Raw genomic sequence first — 6,082 nt, forward strand, 5'->3', positions numbered from 1 at the left:
GGGGTAGTGGGCCTGGGCACTGGCGAAGGGGTAGGCCCATAGATTAGCCAAGGCTGACAGATTTCGCCCGTGTGTCGATTGGGAGAATATAGGGAGAGAGGTGGTGCCCTCACAATGGGTCCAGGCTTCAGGGTGCACCTTGTGCCGACACTCCCCCCCCTGCACCACCACCACCACCACTATTTTTCCAGCCCCTTGGCTTGTGGAATTTGTGGATTTTTTTTTAGGAAGTCAGGGCTGAAGAGTGAGCACAAAACCCAACTGTAAATAAGTGTGAATGCTAATCCAGCGCTAATTGGTTCTCTCTTTGACAGGGTGCCCCCTTTCGCCCAGATTATTCTACCAGGTCGTTAAAGGGATAGACCCACTGGAAAGTGTCATTGTTTCTTTAACAAGGCGCCTCTATTCTAAGGCCAGATTAACGAAAAAACATGCAAAAGCTTGACTTTAATATTATCACCTCTCTATCATACAACTTTAGGTGAAAAAAAAGATTAACATTATTGGTATTGTTTCAGCTCTTTAAAATAGTTTTGCATTTATGTAATTATGACTACTTATATTAAATTAGTATTATCAAATGTGCAAAGTTCCCTGGGAATTTAACAAGACAGCTTTCATATTTAACTTTTTAACATGTAAGCATCTTTAATCTGACTTCCTTGCACAGTTGTGTCGCTGATTCATTTCTATAGTGTTTTCATTTTCATGCAACAATGACTAAATTATACTTTGGAGAAAGGGTAAGATAAAATGTATCAACGCTTTTATATCCTCCTGACTTCCTATTGCCTGCTTCCTCGTTGGATCCACTTCCCTAGAGGATCCAGGGCCTCGCTCTCGGGCGCCGAGCAGAGCAGACACGGAGTGGACCGTGGGTCAAGTTTGTGTACAAGAGTTTAAATTCTGTTGCAACCGTCCCTTCTCTGCCCTGGCCTGAAAGTTTCCACACAAGAGCGGCACAATCCGGCTGCGCCAATTATCCCCTCCTCCTTTGACCGCCTTCATCGACTTTTTCAAAACTTCTTTCACTCTTCTCTTGTCAGGCGGTGAAAGGGAACCTAACCACCATGTTGAGAGAACTCAGCTGCCTAGCAACTGAGAGCCGCGGTTTAATTCCGACTTGTTTCAGGTCTTGAGTAATGGAAGCCGACAACGTGAGGCCGGTCAGAACTGCTGTTTGTCACCTCTGAAACACCAACAAAACTTCATTGTTTCACGGAGTATTGAGCGTGATTGATGCGTTCGGCTACAATAACATTAGTCATTTTCCTTGTGTTTTCGCACGGACTGATGTCATATCTTTTCATGCCATATTAAATGTTTTTTTCAGAGAGCCCCGCTTTTCATCTCAGTCTTGGCCGTGGCAGCTTTGATGAGGACTCCTATAACTGGTGAAGTTTAATGATTCTATTCAACTTGTGTCCACTTCATCCATAAATAATTTAATAAGAGAACAGGCCATGAAAAGCCATAGTGTCTTGCTATAACCCTGAAAGAATGGACAAAAGTAACTCTCAGAGAACAGAAAACAAGATGAGCTTTTAAGCCAAAAACTTTTTGTCCTGTGTTCCTTTTAAAGAAGTCTTCAAAGGACTGGTGGGCTTGTTTTTTCAAAGCCGTCATCTTTGATACACTTGTATAGGGATGGGTTTAATCTAACAGCATTGTCAATAATCATTTAGAGGTTTTAAAACAAATAAAACCCACAATTGTTCAAATATGTTTGAAGAAAATATCTTGTTTGTAAACTTACAGAAGGTAATATTGCATGCAAAATATTTGCATGCAAACATATTTTCCATTCAGGTGTGATACATATTATTGAATATTCATAATATATGATGCTTTGAGTTAAAGAAAAAATATTGTGGGCCACAGCTCTATAAAACAGAATCAATGTATTCTTAAATTAATGTCATTTTTTCTTATGTTTATTCCTAGCCCAGATACTGGTGTCCTTAAAGAGCGCAGCAGAAAAAATATGTACCTAAGTAGACTTTTAATGCAGGCACAGGTCAATGGGAATAAGCTGAAAAGACACAAGTATTAAGTAACTGACCTGAATATCTATCGTATTTACTTTTACTGTACAAAGACTTTCCACAAGGAAAGATGCACTGCTGTTGTGCCCTGGGGCAAGGAGCATTTTGAATTGCCGTAGTGAATACCCAGGTGTATGAAATGAATGACTTGAAAAAATGAAAAAATAAATAAATAAGGTAAGATGTGTAAGACACTCTGGATAACACAATCTGCTATGCAAATGTAATATAATGTGATATGAGAAGATGTTTAATTTAAACACTATGTCATACTACTTGCATTTATTTCCTTGACTACTTTTGCACCTATTTGCATGTGAGAAAATGTGTTCATGTGTTCCACTTTGCTTACTTTGTGTCTCTTAGTATTGCAACAATTTACTACTAAGAACAGATATTGAATGATACTTTTTTTCTCATTCTGATAGTCTTGTGCTCCAAAAATAGCCATGGAATCCATCTTCTGCGTAGACTGTTTTAGAAGCTCTAAACATAGAATCTCTAATTGTAGAATTGTATCATTAATCAAGTTCCCTACCATTTTATTTTTGTTTTTATTTTTTTAACTGCAAAGTTTACTCAATTGCTTGTACACTAGTCTTTCCTGATTTCTGCTCTTTTCAAAAACTTAAAAAATGTGTTTGGCAGTATATTTTGAGCGCAGTCAGAGAAGTATTGGAGATTTTATGTTATATTCTTTTACTTGTTGTTTGATAAATGTTTTACAGAGCATGTAACAAAATTGCTATCTTATTTATTTATTTTTTAAAATACAAATAAGTTCAGCATTCAAAAGTTGTAGATTCAAATATTTCCATCCTAAAAAATCTTGATTTTCCTACTCCATCACAAAATCACCATCATGTCATCCCCCTATTCAGCATGTAATAGAAATATAAAATGTATATAGATCCAGTTATATAGACAGGGTTATGAGAACTTCAGTTTTTTTTCCACAGGCCTTGATATTTGATGGTATTACCTATAAGCTGGAGGGCTTTCTTCTGCTCCAAAGAACACTTTTCAATAGAAACGATACCGTGAGAGCAATCCATCACTAGGGCGAAAGAATCAGTGTAAAAATGAATGACATTCGGTGCTGTATTGCAACAGTTCAGCTCCTTATCTGACCATTCATTCATCTCCCAGTTTAACAAACTGTGACTGAACAAACACCTGCTTCTCTACCTCCAAACAATGTATAGTAAGCACCTGGGTGCCAAACCACTGCTCTGCATCTCCCAAGTAAGTTCTACACAAGGATATTACCTGTCTTCAGTTCCGACCCTTCACTACTAACTGTTCTGAGATCAATGAAAGACACTATATAAATTCAAGGGCAATATATGAAGGCAATTCACCATTATATTTGCGATTATCATTATTATTAGTAGTAGTAGTAGTGGATATCTATGACAATTATAAACGCAGTCAACATTAAAGGGTAACTTCAAATTAGAAGTCAGGCTGTGGTTTAAGACAAGAAATACCTGGCGCGACAAACACCATTTGCACACGACTGTAACCACGTCTTTGCAAATGACAAATCACAAATCCGCAATGTGTCTCCATTGGTCCAAGGGGTCCGGTGAGCTGTACAGTATATGTCAGAGATTTCAGATGCAAGCCGTTGAGCAAATAAAATCGCAGCCCTCGGCCTCCTCTGTGTCCTGAGATAAAAGGCTCGCCATGTTTCGAACAAACTGTGCCCGTCTTATCAAAATGGAACACAAAAGAACAATAAGTCCCATGACCAGCTTAACACTTCTCATTATGACGCCCTGATCTACCTTTGCCTGTTTCACAGACTGTCACATCTCAAAGCACTTCTGTAATTATGTATTATACATGATACATATTAAACTACTCTCCATATCTGAATGAGTGCTTCATGTTCATGTAAAAAACGATACTAACATTTTAGAAAAATGAAGTAAGCTTAATTTTGCTGATGTATTTCAACAAAGTGTTTCACATATAGACACACACATACACATACTCACACATCTTTTGGTTCCTTTTAAAAAGCTTACTTGAGATTTATCCTAACAATTATATAATACATTAGGAATGAATGTTTTAAAAGGAATGATTGTCAACTATTACAATTTGTACATGTACAACTTAATTTGCACAGCTGTCCTGTGTATATCATAAATTAAGTGTGCATATATATATATATATATATAATCTGCCTGAAACATTGGTGGCCTGTGAGCTAGGTACAAACAGGTCAGGTGGAGTGCTTAGTTTTCTTTTATTAATATATTATTTTAATTGTTCAAATTTTTTTTTTTTTTTTTTTGCACAGCAATCAAACATGCTAGTTTAAACAGGGTCTGACTTGAAGCATCCAATGCAGTAGCAAGCTTCATATGTTTAATATGAACTCATTTTCAGTATAAGAAGAAAATATCTAATACTAAGCTAAAACTGATCTTTTACATCTTTGTAACACTTAAAGAGTGATTTATGTCAGATATCTTTATATTTATTGTTACGATTAAAACAGTTTGGTGTAAAGTGTACATATGTACTGCTACAAAATTGGACACAATTGAGTGATCAGATGCTAATAGGCGAGCCTCAACAAGCAAGCTTGCTAACTGAAAAAGCAAATCAAACGTAATATCAAAGGTAAGTCCACCCCCATGACTACTTCATGTTCACCGGCCAATGTGAACTGCATCTAACACTTCCTGTGATGCATTCTGCTAAGGCTCAAGCGCTCATACACAAGACCTGAGCCACTTTGTGCTTTTGCAGTTACAATATCAGAATAACGCGTATTAATGTGTATTATCGTCAGAGGAGCGGGTGAGGCCAAAGAACAGCAGCCAAATCTCGCACGCTCAAAGAGCAGGAACCAAAACCACAACACGTGGCGGTTTTCAGGGGCGAGCATCTCGGGTGACATTTATGTGACGCGCCGCACATTCTCTACAGCGCTGCATCCACATTACAAATTGCGTTTAGCGGTTATGCCATCTGCACTTAATGAGTCCATTTTTTGCGCCCCTCTTCTCCATACAGTTATTCTGCCGTGCTTCTCAGCCATTTGCATAATTGTTCAAAGATTTTGCCTGGAAATTAATATCCTCGCACGAGGGGGGCCGAAGATGATGCAAAGGCCGACCCGGCGGAGAAGTTTGAGGAATAAGGTGAAAGGCAAATCCAATTTCTCCTGGCACCATAGTAACCTAATCAGGGATGGCTTTATCTGCTAATCCACATTTAAACTTTAACCTGCAGGGGGGCTTATTGTGTCGGTTAATGTAAGCACAAAAGCAGAGGCCGGATTGAATGACTAATCAGATTAATCATATTTTCGCGAGACTAAAAAGAGCGTCGCTAAAAGGAATCAGAATTAAAGCCACTTCCATTTAAAGAAAAAAAAACTTTGGCAGAGGGAACAATTAACATCCAAATGACACAAATGCTGGAGGGGTACAAATGAGTTTTCAGACGCTATATTTTCTTTAACACAAAGAAGTCCAGCTGTTTTAACCCAAAGGCACCAGCATATTGAGTCATTTTAGGGACATAGCCGATGCTGGGCTCACTGTAATACGTATGGGGTTTGAAGATGTAACATAAGGCGACCGTATGCACACATTGGGCTATTAAAAGAACCATCCTTTAAAAGTGGCCCAGAAACACTGCGCATCTAGTCCTTTGATTAAAAAGCATTCCTTCAGCATACCTGAGCGGGTCTGTTTATACTGTAAGAGGAAGACTTTAAGTGTTGGTGTCGACCTCAGAAGTAAATGTAACTTCATTTAAATAAGAATTTAATATGTCTAATAACGACAAACAATAGTAAATATTTCCCCCTTTATCAGAAGCAGCACTTAATTATCTCCCATATTTACAGCACAACACGCCAAAGTTTTCAACACAGCAGCGTACGAAGTGACGCTATTTACATGAGAGAGTTTTGTCGAGAGCGACGTTCAGCTCTTAAGGGCTGTCTCTTAATTAAACATCTGCGGACGGATACCTTTGGGAGCGCCACTCCTGCTTCCAGCTCGGCGCTC

The sequence above is a fragment of the Megalops cyprinoides genome, chromosome 20 (genome assembly GCF_013368585.1).
Source record: "Megalops cyprinoides isolate fMegCyp1 chromosome 20, fMegCyp1.pri, whole genome shotgun sequence".
NCBI lineage: Eukaryota > Metazoa > Chordata > Actinopteri > Elopiformes > Megalopidae > Megalops > Megalops cyprinoides.